This window comes from Nomascus leucogenys, chromosome 19 (genome assembly GCF_006542625.1).
Source record: "Nomascus leucogenys isolate Asia chromosome 19, Asia_NLE_v1, whole genome shotgun sequence".
NCBI lineage: Eukaryota > Metazoa > Chordata > Mammalia > Primates > Hylobatidae > Nomascus > Nomascus leucogenys.
Genome location: NC_044399.1, coordinates 3056630 through 3070006, shown reverse-complemented (window position 1 = coordinate 3070006; position 13377 = coordinate 3056630). Strand labels below are relative to the sequence as shown.

General features: G+C 46.3%; 1 protein-coding gene across 7 annotated transcripts in view; it reads right to left on the bottom strand.

Moving 5' to 3' along the window:
- TRAPPC12 (trafficking protein particle complex 12) overlaps positions 1 to 13377 on the bottom strand; it is a 103341-nt gene that overhangs the window by 60699 nt on the left and 29265 nt on the right. The gene's annotated exons all lie outside the window — the stretch shown is intronic.

The following is a 13377-nucleotide window of genomic DNA, read 5'->3' as shown; positions in this document are numbered from 1 at the left end:
AATTTAACAACCGACAGAACACCGGGAAGAGGCTTTTTATTGGAAAGCTCCACACATCTCTCAATCTATATGACTGGTTTCCTTTTTAGCAAGATTATCTTCAGATTTCTGTCAATTTAACATCAATAAGGAAATTTTATGCCATGTGTTGGACATATTTATTTGTATCTGTAAGATCTGCATGTGACTCTAAAATAAGTGGCTTTATATGTCCCTAATTCTAATTTATCAATATGAAAAAATCAATGAACTGGGTGAACACAACATGTTCCAGGCCCACGTGGCAATGCATGGTATACTTTCACATCGCTTAACGTTATGGCTTCAACATGGAAAGGCTGGCTGGTACTGACACACTGGCTGACTCGCGCAGACTCCTGTGTTTATCTTTGCCCTCGTGCAATACAGAAAGGACGGCCATCAGGCAAATGAATGGGAAAATAAGATCAGAATGTTTGAACCTTTTAAGAAGCTAAAAGTGGATGCTCACTCTGTCTTTCCTCAACGTAACGGGCGCTATCTTTGAATATGGTAGATGTCCTTATTTCTGCAGCCAGTCAATAAACATGCTTTAAGTACCTCCTGCCTGACAGAGACCGCAAGGCTGGTGGGGAGGTTAGTGAACAGGCACTCATTAGTGGTATGATCTAGCAAGGGAGACAGACAATTAAACAATATGTTTCTCAAGAATTAGCTAAATGATTTTGTGTGCATGCCAAGCGCTTCTCTGACAAGAAGTTTAGGAGTTTACATATTTTAAAAATGTGTGGTAGAGCCTGCCACACACTTCTTCTGTATACTAACTCACACACACACTACTCCCTCTCCACACCTCCTGCACTCCACGCCGGGACACAGAGAACGCAGGGCCTGCTCATGAAGTGCCTAGGAGGGCAATGAGTCTCAGCTTTGCACTACAGTTGTTCTGCAGTCCTTTATTTGGGCTTCCTCAGGCAGGAGCTAACAACCTGCTCCAATTCCAGCCGCAGTGGGGGTGTGGGGGGCCGTGCTGAAGGCAGGAGAGTGGGGCTTGTGTCTTCCGGGGCTCTGACATGTGGCCTCACACTCACACTGCAGGCTCAGCAATGGTGGAGTTTACAGAGCTGAGGTCATCTGTCCCACCTCACAGATGTGACAATTAAATAAGATACATGAAAGTGCTGAGCACAGTGCCAGGCAGGAGGCAGGCATTAAAAATGTGAACGATGCTGTTAAAAATTCCCAAACTGTTTCTACATCAATCCAGAGTCAGCGTGTGCGTGCCTAGTGAAACTCTATGTGTAAGGGAAGGAACTGGTGCTGGGCCTTGAGCTTCAGACAGGCCAGGCTCTACGACTGAGTAGCCATGTGACCTGCCACAAGCCGCCAGCTGTCCCTGGGCTGCAGGCATCTCAGTTTCCTCCAGGTCTTCTGAGGGGTTGATAGTTGTTTTTTTTTAAATGCTGAACATTCTACTGTCCACATAACCAGTGTGTTTACCCACTGACCTATCGAAGGACCTCTTGGTTGCTCCAGTTTTTGGCAACTATGGATAAAGCTGGTATCAACAGCTTTGGGCAGATTCTTGTGTGGATATAAGCATTCGGCATAACTGGGTGAAATATCCAGGAGCGTAATGCAATAACTGGATTGCTGGGTTGTATGTCAGAGTGTGTTTAGTGCTGTAGGAGGCCGCCAAGCTGTCTTCCTAAGTGGCCGTGCCATCTTGCCTTCCCCAGCAGTGAGGAGTCCCGCGGCTGCACGTCCCGTGGCACTTGGTGTTGTCCGTGCTCTGTTTTTCAGCCACTCTAACGGGCATGCGTTTCACTGTCAGGTGAACTTTCCACCGTTCTCTCACGGAGTTTTTCCTTTCACTGTACCTGCCACAGCCTGACAGTGAGTACTGGCCTCCATGGCACCCACCAGCGAGCTGCAAATATTAGCAGGACAACTCAAATGAGATTTCTTAAAATATATCTTGTAGCTTGTTTTTTTTGGAAATGAAGAGACCAGAGCATACACAGTGCAGCTGGAGTCTGTGGTTTTCTTCACTGGCTGGTGTGTGGCCACTGGACCAAGTCAGAGAACCACTGATCCACGGTGAAGATGAGATTGGTGCCACGTTCCCCCAAACTGTCCAGACTGCAGCAAGTAATACAGGATTTCTGTGTTCTGGTTGACAGTTCAGAAGTATTTTTAGATTGGTTAAGATAATTTACTAAAACGATCTCCAAATGCCTTCTCTAGTCTAAATTCAATGCAATAATCACTTTATATAATACAAATGGCTCTGTATATTCTCTTTGAATTGCAAATGTGAAAGAGTGAGAGGGAAAGAGATTGTGCCAAGTCTGAACCAGTTCTATATATGCATCTAGGCAGATTCTGTATCCAGGGGCAACTAATAACTGCTCCCTTCCTGGTTCCCTAGGCCTAAGGCTCTGGCCTTTCCTGCTAGAAAGGCTGGGGCCCTCTTCCCTCAGGACATGCCCCACAGTAAGGACAAGCAGGAGTTAATCAGGGAGGAGGAGGGGGCGGAGACCCTAGAAGAGGACAGAATGTGTGCGAAGCAAGGCGAGAGCAGGCACGGGGGGTACAGGGAGCAGAGGGCAGGGTGCAGGGCCCAAGGGGATGCAGTAAGGACCAGCAGGCTGGAGGGAGGCGGTGGAGGAGGGGCCGAGCAGGTGTGGATGAGGGGAGGCTGGGGAAGCAGGTGAGGATGGGGTGGCACAGGAGGTGAGGCAGAGGAGGGTCAGGTGTGCTGGCCTTTGCAGGCTTCCAAGAGCACAGGCCACAGCAGTGTCGTGTCATCACATTTGAAGGCCCCAGTCTCCCTGCACTGATGGGGTGAACTTAAGGCGTCCGTGTAGACGTGAGTAAAGCTATGAAGAGGATGTTCCAGCAGCCAGGCCTGGTGCTGGCAATCTATGCACATCCTGTGGATGCCCCCCACCCCCTACTGCCTGAGTTGGTGGGCAGAGCTCACAGGAACCCGGAGCCCAGCCTCGTGTGCACCTGCATGGTGATAAGGTTCTGTGCTACCATGGAAGAGCTGGGCATTCACAGCAGAGCTGAGGAGCTGGACAGATACCATATGGCCAGGAAGTCTACAATGTTTATTCTATGGCCTTTTACAGAAAATGCTGGCGGATCCCAGGTCTAGGCCCCTCGTGGCTCAGCAGTTCATTTCTGTTGACTTCAAGGAGGACTGTGGGCTGACTTCAGCCCACGAGTGGCTTGTGACTGATACCTGAGGACGAGGCACAGGAATGGAGATGCTCCTGCAGTCACGAGACAGAGAACTTTATGTGTACGGTATGCAGTGATAACAAAGCAGGGGCCTGCATTTGGCATGTTTTCCATTTTATTCTTTCATGACTGATTATTGTGAATTAGTTATTATTTATATTGATGGTGCAGAGTGGCAGAAGCAGGCGAGTATTTGTAGAGACAGGGTTTTCCCATGTTGCCCAGGCTTGTCTTGAACTTCTGGGCTGAAGTGATCTACTCACCTCGGCCTCCCAGAGTGCTGGGATTACAGGCATGAGCCACTGTGCCTGCCTCTATGACAATTTTTTTTTTTTTTTTTGAGACAGTCTCTATCGCCCAGGCTGGAGTGCGGTGGCACGATCTCGACTCGCTGCAATCTCCACCTCCCGGGTTCAAGCGATTCTCCTGCCTCAGCCTCCTGAGTAGCTGGGACTATAGGCACCTGCCACCACGCCCGGCTAATTTTTGTACTTTTAGTAGAGATGGGGTTTTGCCATGTTGGCCAGGCTGGTCTCGAGCTCTTGACCTCCGGTGATCTGCCTGCCTCAGCCTCCCAAAGTGCTGGGATTACAGGCATGAGCCATCACACCTGGCCAATGACCATTTTTAAAAATGAGAAACTTCAGGTTTTAATTCTCGTGGAAAGGAGAACAAAGAAGATCGATGAGTAAATGTTGGCAGAATCTGCATTTCCTCATTCATTCACTCAGCGGCCATTTACTGACCGCCTGCTGTGGACCAGGCACTGTGCTAGGCTCGGGCGGACACAAGGCCGATGAAGAGGGCCAGGTCCCAGAAGCCAGGGCAAGTTTCCAACATCAGGTCACAATGGTGAGATTTCAGTTCCAGGCAAGAGGGGCAACTGGGTGCTTCTAAACAGAAATGCATTTTGAAATAAAATGTTTGGAAAATGAATCCAGCTGCAGTGTACAGACCGACTAGGGCAGTCTAAAGACCGTACGTGGTCAGGTGCTGCATCACCCGGCCCGGCAGGAGGAGAGCAGCAGGCAGCAGGGGCGGTGGGGGGTGCCGTGGCTGCTCCCTAGAGGGTGAGAGAGACCCAGAAACAAACTAACCAATAAAACACTAATGTGGAAATCTGAGGGATGGCGCGAACCTGTCTCTACCCACCCAGGGCAGGCCGGACATGGAGACGCAGCAGGCAGATGAGCTGGGTTTTACAAAATGACAGAAGATACAAAAAATGACAAGATGGTGGAACAGTCACATGAAAAGCGCCTGGTAAACCTGCAGATGGCAGGTTGTAGCTGAGGAGAGAAGACACTGGAGATGCAGGCTTGGGAGAAGCATATGCCAGGGAGAGGTGACCCAGCGAGGGAGAGGAAGGCCTTCCTGAGAGGAGCGGAGGCAGGTACCACAGAGCATCTGCCCTGCAGCCGAGGAAGCCTGCCCAGGAGGGCACAGTGAAGGGGCAGGGGAGGGCAGTGAAGAGGTGGGGGTGTGCCCAGGAAGTGGCCTGGGGGCCCTGCAGTGCTTCTGCTCTCAGCTTCCAAGGACAGAACTGCCCCTGCGGACACACAGGAAAGCCCACAGAATGCCCCTGACATTTCGGGGAAGGAATAAAGAAACCTACCTGTGGAAGTCACAGTGTGAATGCCTGTGAGGCGAAGCTGTTACAAGACAGCCCTTAAGGCAGGCTGGGCTGGCGGAGCGGGCTTAGCTCCCTGTTCATATTGTTAACAGAAGCACCCAGTCACTCCCTCACTTGAGAAGCATCTACTAAGCACCTAAGAGGAAGTATGTCCTAAGTTAGGCAACAGGAGTACAAAGATGAATTTGGTATGAGGGACAGTCATACAGAACAAATGGCTACCAGTGCATCAAGACAGACACAGATGCTCCATCCATACCCACTGTAAGTTAGAAATATCTTGAGATGAAAATAAGTGGGCCAGGTGTGGTGGGTCACGCCTGTAATCCCAGCACTTTGGGAGGCTGAGGTGGGTGGATCATGAGGTCAGGAGATGGAGACCATCCTGCTAACATGGTGAAACCCCGTCTCTACTAAAAATACCAAAAATTAGCCAGGCATGGTGGCGGGTGCCTGTAGTCCCAGCTACTCAGGAGGCTGAGGCAGGACAATGGTGTGAACCCAGGAGGCGGAGCTTGCAGTGAGCTGAGATTGCGCCACTGCACTCCAGCCTGGGCAACAGAGCGAGACTCTGCCTCAAAAAAAAAAAAAAAAAAAAAAGATAAGAAAATAAGTGAATGCAGCCACACACGGTGGCTCACGTCTGTAATCCCAGCACTTTGGGAGGCTGAGCTGGGTGGATCACCTGAGGTCAGGAGTTGGAGAGCAGCCTGGCCAACATGGTGAAATCCCAGCTCCATCAAAAATACAAAACCTAGCCAGGTGTGGTGGTGAGCACCTGTAATCCCAGCTACTTGGGAGGCTGAGGCAGGAGAATCACTTAAACCTGGAGAGAGGTTGCAGTGAGCGGAGATCGCACCACTGCACTCCAGCTCGGGCCAGAGCCAAACTCCATCTCAAAAAAAAAAAAAAAAAGAAAAAAGAAAAGACATGAATGCACCACCTAACCTACCGAATGTCACAGCATAGCCTAGCCTACCTTAAACATGCTCACAACACTTACATTAGCCTGCAGTTGCTTTATAAAGTGTTGGACATTTCATGTCTTTCCTTGAATTCACCGTGAGTGAGAAACAGAATGGCATGTGGGTGCTCACAGTACGGTTCCCACCGAATGGGGAGCGCTTTTGCACCATCATAAAGTTGAAAAATCTGAAGTCAAGCCACGGAGGTTGGGGACTGTCTGTACATACACACACAGGCATAAACACAAGCAGCAGACCCTCTGTCTGCCGGGGACCGGTTCCAGGACCCCCGGGATACCAAATCCGTGACTGCTCAAGTCCTTGGTTGGTCCTCCGTATCTGGAGGTTCCACACGCGTGGATTCAACCAACCACGGCTGAAAGGTTGCTGTGCACACCTCACCGTGTTTCCCATCTGCGGGTGGTGGAATCCGTGGATGCGGAACCTGTAGATATGAAGGGCCAACGTACGTGATGTCCATATGAAATACATACATGCACACATACGTGTGTTTATGAAATACGGACACTCCAGTGTGGGAGACACTGAGATCGGTGGCACAGGGGTGGGGAGTCTCGCACGATGAACAAGAGGAATGCACGTCAACGAGGGGGATGGCATCCCTCGCGGGGCAGAGGCACAAGCGGCACGGCATGGATACACTTGACAGCTCTGTGAGGACACTGCTGGCACTGATGCCTGAGGATTCAGGAAACGAGCCGACACATGGCAGAGCACGTTCAAGGCACTGCAGAGCAGGGACAGCTGGAGGATGGGGTCAGGGGGGTGGTGGGGGTGAGGCTGAGGTGGAGCTGGAGCTAGAGGCTAGACTCCAGAGTGGTGGACCCCAGAGTGGCGGGCGGGGGGGGGAGGACAAGAACCCGGGGGCTTTGAGGGGAGAGAATGAATTCTAAGGACTAAATCCAGAGTGGAGTGACTGCTGCCAGGACCCCACTGCAATACTTATCTGGATCACACGACGAAGTGCGATTTCTTCTGAGATCACACGTGCCTGGTTTGAGTGACTGGTTACGATGGGTACTGGCTGCCAAGTGGGTCACATTTCCCAAAACTGAATGAGCTGAATCTGCAGTCCTACATGCTGATGGGAATATAATTAACTCACATATGCAACACACTATGTGCTAAACATTAATTATATCCTTTGAAACCATTTAAATTTATGATAAAACATTTTAGATAGCTTAAAAATGTGTGAGGGGTACCTAGTTTTCTAATTCTTTGGGGGGTATTATGTGAATACAAAGGATACTGAGCTGGCTTAGTGAACAAGGCACAAGGAAACGAAGCCTGAACTAGCACAGGAGGGGAGGGGCAGGGAGGAGGAGACAAATACTCATATGAATTATTTAGGAGGTAAAAGTCCTGGATTCTGGCCAGGGCAAATGGGTACTATCGTAAGCTAACTGAAAGGATACAGCAGAAACAGCAGGCTAAGGTGGCGGGTGCTGGTGAGATGATTCCGCATACTGACACCTTTTAAACACTTACAGTACTGTCAGGCAGGTTAGCTGCTTCAACAGAGTTAGCTACCACCCCCTATCTACCACCTCATCCCTGTGCACACTGTGGAATAGTACAAACAGTAAGTATGAAGTGAAAAAAGAAAGTCAACTGTGGACAATGATACAGTATTCTCAGATGCATCCTGGTCATGTTTTTTTAAAAAAAAACATACACTGTCTTGTATCCTTTACTCAAAACTTTCTTATATCCTCAAATATTTTCTTGGGACATGATTTATAATGGCTGCATGATATTCCATCACACACACGTACACATCATTTGTTAATTTGATATTTGAACATGTGTCAGTCACCTTTTCAGAAACTATAAAACTGTTCACTAACTGAACACCATTCAACAAGAGCTGCTGGTGCTACGGAACTGGCCGAATGACACTCTACTCATGTTTTATCTAAAAGCTCTTCATCAAGGGTCTCTGGGATGACAATGAGTAATGAAGATAACGAGATAATCCTTTGCCACTACTATGACTAGCTGTCCCAGGATAAAAGAAACCAAGACCACATTCCCTTGACTCTAAGGAGTCAACTGTTTTGACTATCACAAATGGAAGCAGTACAAAAAGCAACAGAAAACCAGAGTCCTAGAGAAAGACGGCCTGCAGTGGTTAGACAAAGGAAACTGCCAGTTTTTATGAACAAAAGTTATAAACAGTTGAGAAGAGAAACTGTAAATAATAGTTAAGTTCTACCAGTAACCCGGAGTTGTCCTTCTGCACTGAAAGTATTCAACTGTTTTCTTCTGGAAGGGTCTTTGGGAGCAAAGACCACCATTTATTTTGCTTAACAAATGAGCAAGATCTCTGTACACGGTATATTTTCCTTACTTTTGTGGTAATACAACTCCTATTTATGTCCAATACTCACGGCTAAGTTGGGCCTTTTCAGGATGTACTTATCAACTGATGTGCCTAGCCCTGTGTGAAAGGCATTCCTAATTTCATCGAAGTTGTGAGTGTGCTGACCAGGTCTAAAACAACAGAACAGGTCATAGGAAACACATTATATCAATGATTCAGAACAGATGACGGCCCAGTCTTCAGCTGGCCACCCTGGAGTTGGAGATGACAGTGAATCTGTTCTAGATGAAGGTGCGGCTGGCCGCTGTGTCGCCGAGCCCTCACACGCCCCTGCTCCAGTCAGAGCGCACCTGCACTTGCTCATTGCAAGATGAGTAACCTCAAACCAACCTCAAACCTGATCTTTTTTTTTTGTTTTTTTGAGACGGAGTTTTGCTGTTGTCGCCCAGGCTGGAGTGCAGTGGCGCCATCTTGGCTCACTGCAACCTCTGCCACCTGGGTTCCGGCAATTCTCCTACCTCAGCCTCCTGAGTACTGGGATTACAGGCGCCCACCACCACGCCTGGCTAATTTTTGTATTTTTAGTAGAGACGGGGTTTCACCATGTTGGCCAGGCTGGTCTTAAACTCCTGACCTCAGGTGATCGCCTGCTTCGGCCTCCAAAAGTGCTGGGATGACAGTGTGAGCCACGGCGCCCGGCCTCAAACCTGATCTTAATGGTGCCTTTCCTGCTCATGGTGAAACCTTCCTATTCCTAATTCCTATTTCTCCTTTAGCTCCTTGGGGCAGTGGTCTCATCTAATGCATTGTTTTTCAATTTCTAAAAGCATTTCTTTAGTGTGGCACTTGGCATGCAAAAAAATTGTGGAACAGACAGTAAATTCATAGTACTACAAGAAGACAGTACAATAATAAACTAATGCTTAATTAACCACACTAGTAATCAAAGAAATGCAAATTATAATTTACTAGTGAGTTGATATTCACTAGCAAAACAAATAAAAAGCAAATGTCATTGTTAGCCTAAAAAATTAGAAATTTTTTAAAAAAAGATACAAGTCAGGATAGGCAAGGAGATGCTACAGCCAGTGCACTCAGGTGCTGTGGAAAACATAACCTGGAATGACCTTCTGAACGACAATGGGGAGTATTTATGAACAGCCTTTGACTTCAGAATTCTCCTCCTAAGACTTACCCTAAAGAAATGATCACATATGTAGAATTCTGTATAAGACAGTTCATCCTAAGATTATTTATAACTTCAGATTATGTGGCTATTAAAATGTTTTTTAAAGACCCTTTAATAAATGGGATCTCATTAAACTAAAGAGCTTCTGCACAGCAAAAGAAACTATCATCAGAATGAACAGGCAACCTACAGAATGGGAGAAAATTTTTGCAACCTACTCATCTGACAAAGGGCTAATATCCAGAATCTACAATGAACTCAAACAAATTTACAAGAAAAAAACAAACAACCCCATCAAAAAGTGGGCAGAGGACATGAACAAACACTTCTCAAAAGAAGACATTTATGCAGCCAGAAAACACATGAAGAAATGCTCATCATCACTGGCCATCAGAGAAATGCAAATCAAAACCACAGTGAGATACCATCTCACACCAGTTAGAATGGCCATCATTAAAAAATCAGGAAACAACAGGTGCTGGAGAGGATGTGGAGAAATAGGAACACTTTTACACTGTTGGTGGGACTGTAAACTAGTTCAACCATTGTGGAAGTCAGTGTGGCGATTCCTCAGGGATCTCGAACTAGAAATACCATTTGACCCAGCCATCCCATTACTGGGTATATACCCAAAGGACTATAAATCATGCTGCTATAAAGACACATGCACACGTATGTTTATTGCGGCACTATTCACAATAGCAAAGAGTTGGAACCAACCCAAATGTCCAACAACGATAGACTGGATTAAGAAAATGTGGCACATATACACCATGGAATACTATGCAGCCATAAAAAATGATGAGTTCGTGTCCTTTGTAGGGACATGGATGAAACTGGAAAACATCATTCTCAGTAAACTATCGCAAGGACAAAAAACCAAACACCGCATGTTCTCTCTCATAGGTGGGAATTGAACAATGAGAACTCATGGACACAGGAAGGGGAACATCACACTCTGGGGACTGTTGTGGGGTGGGGGGAGGGGAGAGGGACAGCATTAGGAGATACACCTAATGCTAAATGACGAGTTAATGGGTGCAGGAAATCAACATGGCACATGGATACATATGTAACAAACCTGCACATTGTGCACATGTACCCTAAAACCCTAAAGTATAATAAAAAAAAAAAAAAAAAAAAAAAAGACCCTTTAATATAGGGAAATGCTAAATGTATAATACATCATAAAAAGACACAAACTGATAGAAGCATATGAATTTTGTGCCTAAGCATATATACACAAATATGTGTCTCCATCTTCACACATGCACACTATGTATAGTATAGATATGCACACACATATGTATAACACATACACTAAAATGTAAAAGGACAGTGGTTATATAAGCAATCTTTTTTTCAATTTTTCTTTTCTCTTTTAGACACAGAAACTTGCTATTTGTGAAGGGAGGAAAAAAGTTTTGTGAATGAAAAAATAATGATGGATCAGCACTCATGCAGACAGCACTTTGATGTCCTGGCCTGTCAGAAATCAACCGTGCGCATGTCACTTCTGTCCACACAGTGACGCCCTCAGTCTCTGGACCTAGAACAGTGCTTGATATGCAGGAACCAAATTCATGCTGGTTGAAATAATACAGCATTTTCACAAGTATGGAAGGTGTAAGTTACTACTAAGTACAGCAGCTAAAGCATAAGCAAAGTTTTGGGATTTTCTGAAAAATAAAAGGATTTTGATGCAGTAGATATGCAATCTCCTGATGTTCAATTCTGTGATGCCACACAATGCCCAGTGAACTCAATTTGTTTTTTATTTCATTTTATTTGTTTTTGAGACAGAGTCTCGCTCTGTCGCCAGGCTGAAGTGCAGTGGCGTGATCTCAGCTCACTGCAACCTCTGCCTCCTGGGTTCAAGCCATTCTCTTGCCTCAGCCTCCTGAGTAGCTGGGACTACAGGCGTGCACCACCACGCCCAGCTAATTTTTGTATTTTTACTAGAGACGGGGTTTCACCATGTTGGCCAGGATGGTCTTGATCTCTTGACCTTGCGAACTGCCCGCCTCGTCCTCCCAAAGTGCTGGGATTACAGGCACAAGCCACCGCGCCTGGCCCTCAATTTGTTATCTATTTGTTGGACCTCAAAGGCAATTAGACTTTGTGTGGGTACAAAAGCATATAAACGGGAAAATCTGATTATGGATACTTACGTATTTTTTAAACAAGTAAGAAATATTTTACAGTAAAGGCTTCCATCTCATTTTATACCCACTATGTATAGAGGCTCACCACCAATCAAACATTTACATGTGTAATAAAATTATTTGTGAGGACTTTGCAAATATAAAGTACTCCATAAATGATTTAAAATAGTAAAACATATCATATAAAAAGCCTTCAGCTTTTGCCATGATTTCATATTCTAAGACTTGTTTTCTATGTCTCACACTAGATCACAACTATTAAAAATAAAGCAAACGCCTACCATCTTAATTATTCATTTCTTTGGGAAATGTAAATCTTTTAAAAAGTGGCTTCTTTCCTGACTGAAAATAGAAAGCAGAAATGTTTATGCTCTTGTTACAGTTTCTCCCGATATAATTTTCCCACAGATGACTGAATAGGAAAGATTTACTTGGATAATTGCTGCTGTTGATTAAGTGTGCACTATTAGAGTAAGCAATTTACTGGTTAATATCGATTGGTCTATAAATGACATGCAGTCATATCTATACAAACTTACACCGACCCGAGAGCCAATTTTCTAGGAGTCAGAACAACCCAATTCCCTGAGACAATAACACAAAAGAGCACGCGGCAGAGAGAGTCTGGGCAGCCCTTTCCACCTGCATCTCCCAGGTGGAGGCGCAGAGGGCTCAGCGCTGGCAGACCTGCTGGGGGACACGGAGTGGGGAGCAAAGGGGCAAGGCCCAGACCCAGCCTCACACCTCAGCTGGGGAGGGCTCCCACTGCAATTCAGGGCAGAGGTGACTGACAGAGCCCCTTCATCTCTAATTTAGATGTGGTGTAAGAGTCAGATGCATCAGTAGAGGGAACAGAAAGATGAGTGTTTGATTTCTTCCTCTTTTTTTTTTTTTTTTTTTTTTAAAGACAAGGTCTTGCTTTGTTGCCCAGGCTGGAGTGCAGTGTTGCGATCATGGCTCACTGCAGCCTCGACCGCCTGGGCTCAGGCAATCCTCTCACCTCAGCTTCCCGAGTAGCTGGGACTACAGGGGCGTGCCACCACATCAGGCTAATTTTTAAATTATCTGTAGATGAGGGATCTCACTATGTTGCTCAGGCTGATCTTGAACTCCTAGACTCAACTGATTCTCCTACCTCAGCCTCCCAAAAGTGTTGGGATTACAGGCATGAGCCATTGTGCCCGGCCAGATGATTCTCTTTGTATAATCATTTAGAAAAACATTAAAGGAAAAAAAGAGAAGAAAACACATTATTTACCATTTACAATTTATACTTTCCCAAATGGTGATTTTTTCTGATAAGAGAATATAAACTATTTGGCTATAGTTCAAGTTTACTTTGTATTTCAAAAACATTTCTAGGCACAGGAATATTTTTGTTCACACCAAAGGAGATCAACTGAGACCATAACTGTCTCTCTTCACTGAGGTCAGGCTTTGCTATCATATCCTTTGTCGGGGGCCTGGCAGGACATCATGGCTAATGCATGGTCACAGGAGTTTCTGATGAGAGTCTTAGGAAGGAACTTTTTGCAAAGTTGTGGGCAAGGGACAGTGATGTGCCGAGGGCATGGCGCCAGAGGGGACTGGGCTGCAGGACAGCTGTGGCAGCCTCAGGAAGAGGATCACAGCTGCCAGGAGACTGCTCCTGGCTGGACAGGGGTCAGAAGCCATGGTGCAGAGCTCTGTGCTGCAGCGGGCTGCGCAGGGCAGGAAAGGAGCATGTGTGGGAACAGGTGCACGTGCGGGACGTCCAGGGTGGCACCGAGTGAGTTTGGTCAGGTCACACTGTGCTGCCCGATCAACTGCATATAACGTAATTCTCTTCTTTTGGATATTGAATATTAAGG